General features: G+C 44.8%; 1 pseudogene; it reads right to left on the bottom strand.

Moving 5' to 3' along the window:
• Window positions 1–242: 242 nt before the first annotated feature.
• LOC142870506 (AKT-interacting protein pseudogene) lies at window positions 243–1,191 on the bottom strand (annotated as a pseudogene).
• Between the last annotated feature and the right edge of the window lie 13,041 nt (window positions 1,192–14,232).

Here is a 14,232-nt window from a genome sequence, read left to right as displayed (position 1 = left end):
TGAACTAGATAACCACCCTAAGACACTTCTGACAGAAGTAGTGTATTACTTAGAAAGAGGTTTCCAAAACCTGCTGTTAGAACCTATGCATACATGGAAAACACTGATCATCAGTCATTATTCACACAGTTTTACTCTCCCGGCAGTCCTTTGCCATTGCTCAGCTTTAACTAGGCCACAGTCCACCAGGAAAGTGCACAGTGCACCAGATTCACCATCTCTTAAGTTGCTACTGTTTTCTCTTATCTGAAAGGTTGTACTGAGCCAGGCTTTACCATGACAGGCCAGCAACATGAAGACTTTTCATTGTGCTGTTCTTCAGGCTTCTTCTGAGTCAGCATCTTCTCTCTGGCTTCATCATGTACAGAAGGATTCCATGGAGAAAAGCTAAGTGCATAGGGGTCTTCTATTTTAGGTTGGTCAAACAAATGAGCAGTGCATGCCTTAACACTGCCAACCACTTTGCTTTTTAAAAGCTGACTATCTTTTTCATACAGTACTGCAGCCTCTGGGTTTAGGGGGCTTGCTGTATCAATCTTGTAGAAAACTCTCCTTGCATACATTAATACTTGCCAAATATGATTATGGTTCCGCTTCCACTTTGCAAATGCTCTCTTCACATCCAGTTCACCTGACATGGGATCAACTAGCGGGTGAAAGACAGAAATATCAAACACCAAGCGTGGACAGTCGCCATCTGGGTAGTTATCAGGGATGTAAACTGTAAACTTAAACACACTGTCTTGATAAAGTCCATGCTGTATAAATATCACTCCAAACCACATTAACGCAGAGCGGTAAGAGGGCTGCACATAGACGCCTGGTAATTTCTGCTTCACAACCAAGGTAAATTCTGCAAGAAGAGAGTATTCCAGGGAGAAGGGTCCGTAGGAAGCATGCGTGCCATTTGTTGACTGTGCTGCTGGGGCAGGAGACATAGGCTTAATTATGGGCAAAGCATTTTGGGGAATAGAAGGCAGCTGTTTCCTTGGCGCAGTTCGTGGAGGACTGGTTTTCACGTCCCCTGTCAATGTCTTCTCTTCACCATCAGATCGTTTGCGTACAGAGCTTGTAGACATGCTCCAGAAAGGGTTCATAACTTGTACCCCAAACAAAGAAATTCAGCGGTCTGTGTCATCAAACTCTTCTGTACTCAGCATTCACTTTACCAGCCTGCCGGGCAGTGCGCCTCAGCCCGGTGCCTTCAACGCGGAGCTCCTGGCTGCCAAGCACCACCGCAGCCGGACAGCATCTCCTGCCACTGCGTCAGCCCGGTCCCTGACCGCTCCCCGCCCCGCCCTGCCCTGCCCTCCTATGTCTGAGTTCTCAGTCCTATTCCATTGGTCTATGTCTCTGTCCATGTGGCAGTACTATGCTGTTTGGGTTACTATAGACTTGTAGTATAGCTTGAAATCTGGTAAATTGAGGGCTCCCAATTTGTTCTGTTTGCTTAAGGTTGCTTTGGCTATGTGAGGTCTTCTCTGGTTCCTTATGAACCATAGAATTATTTTTTCTACATGTGTGAAAAATGATTTTGGGATTTAATATGGATTGTGTTGAATCTGTAGATCACTTTGGGTAGCATAGACATTTAACAATGTTGATTCTGCTCATCCATGAGCATGGTATGGTTTTTCATCTGTTTGCTTCCTCTGTTATTTCCCACCTCAATGTTAAATAGTTCTCCCTGTAGAGGCCCTTCACCTGCTTAGTTAAATATATTCTTAGGTATTTTATTTTCTTTGTTGCAAGTGTGAAAGATATTGAGTCTTTGATTTGGTTCTCAGTTTGTCTGTTGTTGGTGTATATGAATGCTACTGATTTGTGTACATTGATTTTGTAACCTCCGACTTTTCTGAATTTATTTATCAATTCCAGAAGTTTCTTGGCAAAATCTTTGGGGTTTTCTAGTATGAGATTATATCATCTTCAAAGAGCAATAGTTTGACCTCTTTTGCCCCCATTTGGATGACCTTGATTTCCTTCTCTTATCAGATTGCTCTGGCTAGGACTTCCAGCACTATGTTGAATAGAAGTGGTGATAGAGGGCAACTTTCTCTGGTACCAGTTCTAAGCAGGAATGCTTTCAATTTTTCCCCATTCAGTATGATATTGGCTGTGGATTTATCATATATGGCTTTTATCATTTTGAGGTTAGTCCCATCTATGTCTATTTTGTTAAGTGTTCTTATAAAACAGTGCTAGATTTCATCTAATATTTTTTCTGCATCTATTGAGAGGATCATATGGTCTATGATTTTACTTCTGTTTATGTGGTTAATTACAATTATACATTTGAGTATATTGAACCATCCCTGCATCTCTGGGGTGAAGCCCACTTGGTCATGATAGATTATTTTTTGATGAGCAGCTGAATTCGATTTGTTAGGACTTTATTGAAAAATTTTATGTCTATATTCATAAGGGATATTAGTCTGTAGCTTTCCTTTTCTGATGGGTCTTTTCCTGGTTTTGACATCAGATTGGCTTCATAAAATGTGTTGGGGAGGATTACTTTCTTCTCAATGTTGCATAATAATATCTGCAGGATAATCACCAGTTCTTTGTAGGTCTGGTAGAATTTGGAGGTGAAACCATCTGGTCCAGGATGTTTTTTTTTTTAGGAAATTTTTTTATTGCTGCTTCAATTTCAGTACTTTATATTGGTTTGTTTAGGAATTCTACATGTTCCTGACTGAACCTAGAGATGCTCTGTGTTTCTAAGAATTTGTCCATTTTCTCCACATTTTCAAGCTCATGTGCATAGAGATTTTTATAGTATTCAGAGACAATATCTTGTATTTCTGTGGTATCAGTTGTAATTTCTCCTTTTTCATTCCTAATTGAGCTTACTAGAGTCCTTTGTTTTCTGCTTCAGGTTAATCTAACAAGATTCTTTATATTTCTATGGACTCAATTATTATGTCCCTTTATTTATGAATTTATTTATTAGGGGTCTTCTTTCTTTTCTCTTAGTCTAGCTAAAAGTTGATTTCATTTATCTTTTCAAAAAAACAACTTTTTGTTTTGTTGATATTTTCTGTTTTGGTTCTCAACTTCATTTAATTCTTCTTGGATGTTTATTATTTCTTTCCTTCTACTAATTTAGGAATTGGTTTTTTTCTTGCTTGTCTAATTCCTTAAGGTGCATCATTCAGTTTGTCATCTGAAGTCTATCTATGTTTTTATATAGGCATTATTTGTATAAACTTCTCTCATAGTATTGCTTTTGCTAAGTCACATGGACTTTTAGTATGTGGTATTTCCCTTTTCATGTGTTTCAAGAAATAATTTAATTTCTTTCTTAATTTCTTCTTTGACCGATGGGAAATTCAAGACCATGTTGTTTAATTTCCATGTTTTCATGCAGCTTGCTTCAGATTTACCTCTTGTTATTGATTTCTAGTTTTATTATATTAGGATCAGAAAAGATACTTGATATGATTTCTACTTTTTTATGTTTTATCAGTGCAGTGGTCTCTTTTACCTGCAAGGCCTGGATTTTTTAAATTTCAAAATATTAAGGGTGTACAAATGTTTTTGTTATATGGATAGCTTTTATAATGCTTAAGTCAGGGCATTAGTGTACCCAACACCCAAATAGTGTTTATTGTATCCATTAGGTAGACTTTTACCCATTCCCTTTCCCCTGCTCCTTCTTGATTTCCAACGACTTTTACTTCTCTCTGTGCCCATGTGTGCCTATAAATTAGTTCCAAATTATTAGAGAGTACATGTGGGTTTCTTTTCTTATTCTTTTATTTTTTTTGAGACAGAGTCTCACTTTGTTGCCCAGGCTAGAGTGAGTGCCATGGTGTCAGCCTAGCTCACAGCAACCTCAAACTCCTGGGCTCAAGCAATCCTGCTGCCTCAGCCTCCCAAGTAGCTGGGACTACAGGCATGCGCCACCATGCCCGGCTAATTTTTTCTCTATGTATTAGTTGGCCAATTAATTTCTTTCTATTTATAGTAGAGATGGGGTCTCGCTCTTGCTCAGGCTGGTTTCAAACTCCTGACCTCGAGCAATCCATCTGCCTCGGCCTCCCGGAGTACTAGGATTACAGGCGTGAGCCACCACGCCCGGCCTCTTTTCTTATTCTTGAGATACTTCATTTAGGATAATGGTCTCCAGTTCCATCCATATTGCTTCAAAAGACATTAATTCATTTATTGTATTGCTGAGCAGCACTCCCTCATGTACATATACCACATTTTGTTAATCCACTCATGTATTGATGGGCACTTGGGTTGATTCTGCATCTTTGCAATTGTGAATTGTGCTGTAATAAATATTTGAATGCAGATGTCTTTTTGATAAAATGACTTCTTTTTCTTTGGGTAGACACTCAGTAGTGGGATTGCTGGATCAAGTGGTAGTTCTATGTTTAGTTCTTTGAGAAATCTCTATACTGTTTTCCATAGAGGTTGGACTAATTTGCACTCCCACCAACAGTGGATAAGCATTCCTTTCTATCTGCATCCACACCAGCATCTACCGTTTTAGGACTTTTTAGTAATAGCCATTCTGACAGGGATAAGGGGATATCTCACTGTGGTTTTAATTTGCATTTCCCTGATGATTAGTGATGCTGAGCATTTTTTAATATTTTTGTTGGTTATTTGCTTTCTTTATAAAAAGTTCTGCTCATGTCTTTTGCCCACTTTTTAATGGAGATGTTTGGTTTTTTGTTCCTGATTTCTTTGAGTTTGTTGTAGATTCTGGGTACTAGCCCTTTATTGGTTATGTACATTGTGAATATTTTCTCCCATTCTGTAAGTTGTATTTTTCCAATGTAGATAACATTTTTGTTTTTTGCTGAGGCACAAATTCTTCACATTATAACACCTCTTGCTTGCCCTGAGGTGAAAATGAACAGAGATAGGAAAAAAAGAAAGGAAACTATATTCTCTTCATTACTGATTTAACCACCATTAATCTAGTCACCTTGTGTCTTGAAGATCACCTGAGAAGACTCAGTCACCACAACACACCAAACATAAATAGCCATACCTACTAAGTCATATAGAGTCTTATAAAGTCTACTACTGAAAGTCTCCTTGTCAAACCCCATGCCCACTGTCTTCATTTCAAGACTCATCATTTCTTACTCAACACTGTGCAAGAGCATTGTCACACCTTCAATATAACCTCGCTGTCTGGTATAATAAATTGTTCACTTTGCTACCTGGAAGTCATTTGGAAAAATGCTCCTCTGCATCAAATCTATCAGTGACTCCTCATTGCTATCAGAATCAATCTTAAACTCTTAAACACAGCAACCAACATCTTTTATAATACACTTTCCTCCTCTTTCTCTTGATGTCCCACTATGCTCCTGCACTAAGCTTCAGTTCTCCAAACTATTGGCAATGTCTTCAACACTCCATGTCCTCACTTCTGTGCCTTTAGCATATTCCCTTCCCTCCTGTATCCATTGGGTGAACTATATATTTTTATCTGTGAAATACTATCTCCTCCATAAAGACTTGCTTTAAATCTCGTGTTTAAAGAAGGTGTCCCACCTATGGACTGTTACAAACACTCTATTACAATACTAACTACATTACATTGTAACTACTTATTTCATTGTTAGCCTCTTCCACTGACCTGGGAGTTCCTTGAGGAAAAAGACTGTATCTTACTTATCTCTTCCCATGGGCCAAACACAGTGCCTGACACATAAATGGCATTCGATAAATGCTCACACAAAAAAAGGAGGAAAGGCAAAAAGAAACAGAATATGAGCATAGAGGGGAGGAAGAGAGACAAGAAAGGAAGGAAGGAAACAAAAGGAGAGAGAAGGGGTTCCAGTAGGTCCAGAATAGAGACCCGAGTCCTTGGAGTTAAGAAATGCCTAAAACTTTTGTAAACCTGAGCAAGGATAGATGCACATGTGTAGAAATACACATCCAGAGATTTGAGCAATATAGGTTCCGTGACTAGAAAAAAAACCTAGAAACCATGTCTCTAGGTTATTGAAATAAACAAGCAAATCTATACTGATAAAAAAATCTTTCTTAGACATAAAATATATATAAGTCACATTGATGTTGATTTTAATATTGTTTATAACAATAAACAAACTTTATATACATTAGTATTAATCAGATGAAAGCAAAATCTGGGTCTTGTTTTTAAAACTTGTTGCATAGATCTGAGTTACAGCATTCGATTTCCATATCAGGATTTTCATTCATTGACCTTATGTACGAACACCGGGGGTTACAACCACTGTATCCATAGAGAAGGTTTCCACCTGGAGAGAGGCAGAGAAGATGGTAAGTGAGGCCCCAGAAGCTAAGCTGCAGACACACGGTGTGGGACCCAGCAGAGCCTGCACAGTGTTCAATAAATACTGCTGAGTGAATCAGCGATCAATGCATCAGCAATCAATCAAGGATGAGGAGAAGATGCCACATCCACTGAGGACTCAGGCTCCCTGGGAGGGATGAGTACCTGCCTCCAGGGATTGAGGGGCCTGAGGTAAGACCCCGTAGTGGGCTCTCCTAGGACAGCTCTGGGGCTCTGTGCATTAGAGTTCAATCCACCTCCCAACCAAGAGAGGGAGGGCAGGGCTGAGGAGACAGTTCATGGCCCAATCCCTCCTCCTCACCCCATCCCCAGTTTCCAGAGAGTACACCACACTGGAGTTTTAGGAGCCCAAGTCCAGTGCCCCTCAGGACCCACACAGACGATCCCTGCATGTCTTCTAGGTCACCAGGCCCATTAAGGGATACTGATGAGAACCAGACAGTGCTGCTGCACTCACTTAAGTTAAAGACAAACAAAACACAGCTTCCTTGCCCTATGCTGCACCCATCCCCATGGTTCCTGAGGAGCCTTTCTCTACATCCTATAGCCACACTTCCCAGTCACTGGGGCCTGGGTTCCCATGTGGGTCTCATGGGTGGTTCATACCACCCCTCACCCAATCACCCTCCCCAATCTCCAACATTAGACAACGGTCACCTCAGATATGTCTTAGGCCCCACCTACCTTTAATGACTTTGATCAGGTAGCACTGGCCATCCGCAATCTCGCAGACGCCTGACTCACACTCGCAACGCCCATAAGCGTTGATTTTAATGCACTTGTTACATTGTAGAGCTGGAAAGTGGAAACCAGCATGAGGATCTCTGGGCACAGCACCTCCACTGCTGAGTAGAGGGAGCTCCCGCTCTAACCCAGACAGCCTGGACAAGGGCCAGTGCCCACCAAGAGCCTGAGGAGCTGAGCTCAGCCTGGGGCTATAATTGCGAGAAGGCATGCACGCACCTGAGTGTGGGGTCTGCCCAGGTTTGGACAGGATCTCTGCACTCTTGTGGGTGGGCTTTACTGTGAGGGGAGGAAGTTCCACATGGATGTCCAGTGCTCTGGGAGCCCATGACACCCCACCCACCACCCACCACCCACCACCCACCACCCAGGGCAGGTGAACAGTCAAAGCTGTCTTTCCTGTAGCAGCCCTCGTCATCTTCTTCATCCACAAAGAGCATTCCTTTCTCCCCATGAAATACAACTTAGGGCTCATGGGAAGACAGCTTGAGGACTTTAGGAAGGTCAGATATTAACACTGGCAGGAGAGAAGAGGAGCCTGAAGGAAAGAAAAGAGGGACTGTATGGGATGAAGGCTGTGCCCATCTCCCCTAAGAAGAGATCCAGACCTGGCCCATGCTCCTCACTGCCCCAGTCCACAGCCACCTGTGTGGGTCTGCTCACCTGGACCCCATCCCCACTGTCCCCCAGGGGCTCACCTTGCAGGAAGCCCAGACTCAGGGACAGGCCCAGCAGCAGCAGCAGGTGCTTTCCCATCTATCTGGGACCCCAGGAAAGGGAGCAGCAGAGGCAGGAGAGAGCTACAGGTGCCCAGCCCCTGACCATCCTGCTTTATAGCCCCAGGCTGGGAGGGGGGGCCAATGGGAGCCGGGCCAGGGCTGTGCTCCCCCCGCCGGTGGAGCGAGCACTGGCCTGAGAGGAGCCCTGGAGGCCCTACCTGTGTCCTGGCTCTGCTCAGCTCCACTGGCCCTACCAAGCAAGCCAGGTACTTTCATGGGGTTTTTATCTCACATTTTTCCAAGTTTTTAACTACACAATAAAGTCATGTGTGCCTTAATCACCCAAAGGATTTTTGACATTCTGATAAGCCTGGAGAGGTGAGACCCACTATGCCATGATCTTCCCTATTTAAGGAGACAGCTTCCTTGAACAGTGTGAGGCCAGATATTTAAATCTCCTGATCACGTGGACATAGGTATGTCCCAAGGATATTGCTACATAAAGCACTCAACCCCAACTAGCACATTAGGATTCCAGGCAGACCGCATTGCACACTAGATGTCCTTATGCACTGATGAATGAAATTTGCAGAATAATGAAATGAAATGAAATGAAATTTGCACTGATTTGTAGAATAGTTTTGTAGCCATGGCTTCATGCTCCTCTGTGGACCTAGGCAAAACACAGAATCTGGGTCCACTCCTACTCCAACAGGGGACTTCAAAAAATAACACAGCACCTCCCCTTCTGAACCTTCTCTCCCAGATTGAGAACCAGAAACCCACTGAATGGGGAACTTACTCCCCAGAGGTACAATCATTCCCCAGCTCACCTCTGAAGTCTCAGGAGGTTGTGTCACACGCCCCACTCAAAACAGCATGACATTGATTGAGAGCTGGCTATGTGCCAGGCATAGAGCAAAATACTTGAACAATTCTCCACTTGATCCTCACACACAGCCTATGTGGTGGTTATTAATGTCTCCATTTTATCGGTGAGAAGCAATCTAGCTAAGGTGACAAAGACAATAAATGCCAGATTCAAATCCAGGTATACAGACTCCATTGACTCTGTGACTTTGCCAATAGAACCCAAGTCTTAATGATTCCCAAGAGTTTCCAAATTGGTGTCCAAACATCAGAGGGCAAGATCCCTGCTGCCAAAACTGCCACCTGTGACTACCTTAGACACAGAAGGTCCATAGCACTGTCCCCATATTATGAATAATAATGCACCTGTGTCGGCAGAAACAATTAGCTATGATGTGCTAAGAGTAAGTTTTTTTCACCAAATGTTTCTCCTACAAGTCCCATTTAGCCCTAATCCTAGAATGCTCTGGGTGGAGAGAGGGCATTGTGCCCTGCTGTTTGGCCCAGCCCTAGGGGATTCTTTTCTCTCCACTCCCTGGATCATCCCAGTGACCCCCTTCCAGAGATCTCAGTTGTCCAGGCTCCTCAAGACCAGAGATTATTCCAAGCTCCGGCTCCTACTCATTCCTGCAGAAGTGAGCCCCATTTAGCCTGGGGCTGCTGAGGAACTAGACACTGTGTGTAGTGCAGGGGTTGTGGGTCAGAGCAGACAACATCAGAATCGTAGGGCAGAAGGCACGCATCATTTTAATAAACATATTAATATAACTTACATAAGACACTCAAAATAAGAAAATAAAACCTAATATTTCTTTGTAGAAACTGCACAAAGTAAAGCTTGGACAAAACATCTCAGCACAAGGAGACATTGGACAGCACTGCGCCCCTGCTCAGCTACCATGAAGGAGGTTTAAAAGGGACCCCTCTAGGGTATTGCAAGAGTTTAAATTTACCAAAAAAAGAAAAAAAAAGGAAATCATAGGCTTTTCTTGAAAGATTAAGTAGATGGTGAGGAGAGTGAGGAGGACGCAGTAACTGGGTTCTCCCCAGGCAGGAGAGAGGTGCACAGTCCTCCCAGGGCTGCCAGAGACTCACTAAGGAACGAGCTCCTCTTTCAGGCCTGACCCCAGCACACGGCATCTCCCCAGATCTGCACCCTGTGCCCGACAGTCAGGGCCAGAACTCCGCGCTGATGGCCTGGAAATCTCCACCTCACATCTTCCCCCGTCCCTGAGGACAGGCAGCCAAGTAACTGGGCGTCCTCCCCGCTGGCCCTGTGCTGCTCCATAAAACCTCTCTACCATCCTCCTCGCTGTTCCAGGACAGAGACACAGCGCAGTTATGGACTGTGGTCACTTCACAACACTGAGTGAGTGCTGTTTGCTCCTCCTCCTCCCTCCCTTCCGTTGCAGGAGGCAGCTGCTCCCTGGCACAGTCCCGGGACCCAGAGCAGGAACGGCTGTGGCCGCACCCAGCACAGGCACAGGCCTGGCACCCAGTCTCGGGGAGCATCCAGGCCGGGACCCCAGCTTGGCACAAAGGTGGCAGGACTCCAGGGACCCCAGGGGATGCAGATGCTCACATAGCTCCTCTGACAGCCTTTGGCAGTCACCAGTGAGGACACGAGAGCGCACACTGGGCCGGACCATTAGTGTGGATTACCCTCCTCCTCTGGCTGCCCCACAGCCAGATTCCTGCCTATTAGTTTGAAGGACACTTATCAGTAATTGAGTCAGATACGAGTTCCTGTGCTGAAGGAGTCTGAAAGAGTTCAGTGTTGGTTAGATAATTTTGCCATCCATGATTCCCAGGTTACATGTGGATTTAGCCCAGCTGTGTGCTGGAAAATGTTTAACAACTGGCACGTGGGAAAGGGGTGGGGCAGGGACCTGATTTGCAGCATTTTCAGATTTCTGTGGTGTACATGGCAATTCAAGCTACCATCTGCATCACTGAATGGGGAGTGGAGGAGAGATGTGCAGCAGAGCAATGTTATATAGTTTCCTCCCTACAGACACACTGGAATCCAATACCCTACAGAGCATAGACAAAGGGAAAAGGAGTAAAATTGTAGAAGTTACGAGGATTTGAGTATTATCATTGCCTTTAATAAAATTTATATGTCGGTTTCTACAAGTTAACCTTTTATGATAGCTGTGTTCAACAAGCGGCTCTTACAGCTCCTGGGTCACCACCGTTAGCGCTCACGGGCCGCCGGAGGCCGCCCCCGCACACCAAGGCAGGAGCCACCGTTTTACGAGAAGGTTCTCTAGCGGAGGGTGGAAACTGCTCTCTCCCTTTACTCACACACTTGCCAGGGACGTCACTCGTCCTATCCCTGATTTGTCACAGAGAGACAACGCTATGTGCACAGCCAAACGGAAGATCCCCGCCTTGGTGTGGGGCTTTTCTTCTCGGGCTCTGCGAGCCGTGACCGTGGAGCGGCGCCGTCCCCACCGCGCGGTGCAGGGGGAGCGCGCTCGCTGCCGCGCCGTCCGCAGGCTGGGAAGCCAGGAGGCTCGGTGTCCCTGCCCTGACCCCGGAGACCTCTGCTCGCAGTTGCTGCAAGAGACTCAGGGGAACTTTACTGCTCAGGATCCGTATGTGGACTCGCTGACTACGGGACTTTGGATGTTGACCGGCAACTACCCGGAGTCTTCCCCCAGAGAATGAGAGGCGACCCCGTCAGGGCGCCCAGTGAGTTCCACTCTGAGACCCACAGGAGCTCCAGAGTAAATCGACCCCTGCTCCTCTACTCTGGGAAACACTGTTAATAACCCCTCTATTCCCCACATTCCAGCCCCTCTCTTGCGTTTGTGTGATAATAATCTATCATTAAAAGCAAATTATAAGCAATAAAAATATTATGTCAGGTTCCCGATGCTTCCAGCTGAAAAAAATTGTTTATCAAAATCCCCTTGGAAATTGCTTCAGGATAAGCTGTGGACGTTGGGCAGTTACAGGGAACAGAGGAAATAAGACTCGTCACGAGCGCATGACAGTTGAAACTGTGTGACAGGGATGTGAGCATACTCTGTACTTTGGTACATGTTTGAAACTTTCCAAGCTCAAAAACTTGGTGGGTGGGGTTTGAGCAGCAGAGGCCCCCAGTGCTGTGGGAAGATGTCGCTCGTCCCTGTGCCTCTGAGAGCAGAGACGGTGAGGGACGGGTGTGTGTGGGCAGGTCAGGGGGCAGCCGTGGGCAGAGGCCTGCAGTTGGGTGATGGCCTCAGGCGCCTGAGGATGACGTCCTCAGACCAAATAGACTTCTCCTTTTCCTGGTCATTCTCCCTGGAGCTGTGGCCCTGGAATGTGTCCAATATGCACCATTACCAGTTGTCGGGTCTATGCAGTCATGAGAATTATGGAACATTAAGACAACATAAACTGGATTAACAACATATGCACTTTCTCAGAATCTCTACTGCTCTGTAAAACAGGGATAATACGTGACTGGCAGCACTGCTATAAAAGAAAAGCAATGATCAGACATTTATTATAGTACCAGCAAAACTGAAACCCTGAAGGGACGGAGAACCTGAATACTCAATGGCCAGTCTTTATAAATGCCTGCATGTGCCAGGCAGTGCGCTGAGTGCGGCCACCTTCATCACCTCACTTAACCTCAGAAGCCTGAGACATAGACACTGATACTACCCTAACCTTACAAATGAGGCCACAGAGGCTCAGAAAGGGTGAATCTTTTTCCAAGGTCACACAGACAGACCTAGCAGAGCAGTTTCACCCTCAATCTGGATAGTGTCCTTTCCTTTGTGACACAGTGCCAGGAAAAGCCAAAAGTCAGTGGGGCAGGGACAAGAACTCGTGGAGGGATGAACACGAGAACAACTGATGCACTTTCTTTTTTATTGTCTCAGGAAATTATAGGGGTACAAACATTTTGGTTACATGTTATGACTTTGCCACATCCAAACCATGATTTGCTACGTGCCCTTTCCCCTACTAAATGCTCACCGCGTCCATTAGTTGTGAGTTTACCCACCCGCAACCCCCACTGCCAAAGAATATCACTACTGTGTGAGCACTTACCTTACTGTTCATGAGCTAATGCCAGTTTGATGACGAGTATATGTGGTGCCTATTCTTCCATTCTTCTGATACCTCACTTCAGAGGTTGGGCTCAGGGTCTATCCAGGAAACTATAAGAGGTACTAGATCATGATCACTTTTTATAATTGAGTAGTATTCATTTTATACTTATACCATATTTTCTTAATCCACTCATGGCTTGACAGGCATATAGGTTGTTTCCACATCCTTGCAATAGTGAATTGTGCTGCCATAAACATTCGAGTGCAGATGTCTTTATTATAGAATGACTTTTGATCCTTTGGATAGATGCCTAATAGTGCTATTGTTGGATCAAATGGTAATTCTACATGTAGCTCTTTAAGGTATCTCCAAATTCTTTTCCACAGAGGTTGCACTAATTTGTAGTCCCACCAGCAGTGTAAGAGTGTTCTTGTCTCCACATCCTTGCCAGCATTTGTTGCTTTGGGATTTTTTGATAAAGGCCAATCTTACTGAAGTTAGGTGATATCTCATTGTGGTTTTGATTTGCATTTCCTTAATGATTAGAGATGTTAAGCATTTTTTTAATGGTTGCTGGTCATTATTCTGTCTTCTTCTGAAAAGTATCTGTTCATGTCCTTTGCCCATGTTTTGATGGGTAGTTTGATTTTTTCCTTGTTGATTTTTGTGAGTTCTAGATGGATTCTTATTAACTAATGCACTTTCAATTCTCTCCTTCCTCTCTGATTGGTCTGGCTCCAAGTTGGCACAAACTTGAGAGGACTCCTGGTGGCAATTAGGTCATCATGGACCTCCAGAAGAAGACTTTGCATCCAGAATGGACCAGGGGCCCTGGCCTGGAGAGGTTGGAGAACAAGCTATGAGAGGGAAATGAGAAGTAAGAGCCTCTGTGAAGCTTGTCCAGATCTGTCAGAGCATCAGGGGATCAGGGGACATCTCCACGTGCACAGAGTGCTTATTGAGAAGATCAGCCATCCTGTCCCAAATCCCACTAGACACCCAACACACACACCCACTCTCCCCCCACTCTCGCCTCCTTCTCCTGGGATTCCCCTCCATGTAACAATCAGTGTCTGCACCATTTCTGATTCCTCCACCATAGGCATTGTCTATCGACTTCCTAGGGGCTTAGATGAGCACAGACCTCCCTACACATTCCCCTTCCTCTCCCTGCCTGCACTCAGCACAGCTAGTTCCCAGTGCAGAACAAATCGCTGCTTAGTCGTCCCCTCAGATAATACTGAAGGTCTAATATATGCCAGACTCTGGGGATGAAGCAGTGAACACACAGAGGAAACTCGTGCAGATGAGACACACTCTAACTGGCATACAACACTCTGTCAGAGAGGGATGCAAACAATGAAGAAAAGTAAAGGTGGCTAAGACAACAGACAGGGACAAGAGTGTCTCTGAGAAGTGACAGTCGAGTAGAGAGTGGAATAAAGGAAACGACTGAGGCAGGGGCATGCAGGTACCCGGTGTTAAAGAAGGCAATATCCATGATACCTGCTAAAGACGTTGAAGAAGACTTGA

Source organism: Microcebus murinus, chromosome 4, assembly GCF_040939455.1.
Source record: "Microcebus murinus isolate Inina chromosome 4, M.murinus_Inina_mat1.0, whole genome shotgun sequence".
Lineage (NCBI taxonomy): Eukaryota > Metazoa > Chordata > Mammalia > Primates > Cheirogaleidae > Microcebus > Microcebus murinus.
This window is presented reverse-complemented; position numbering and strand designations above follow the sequence as displayed.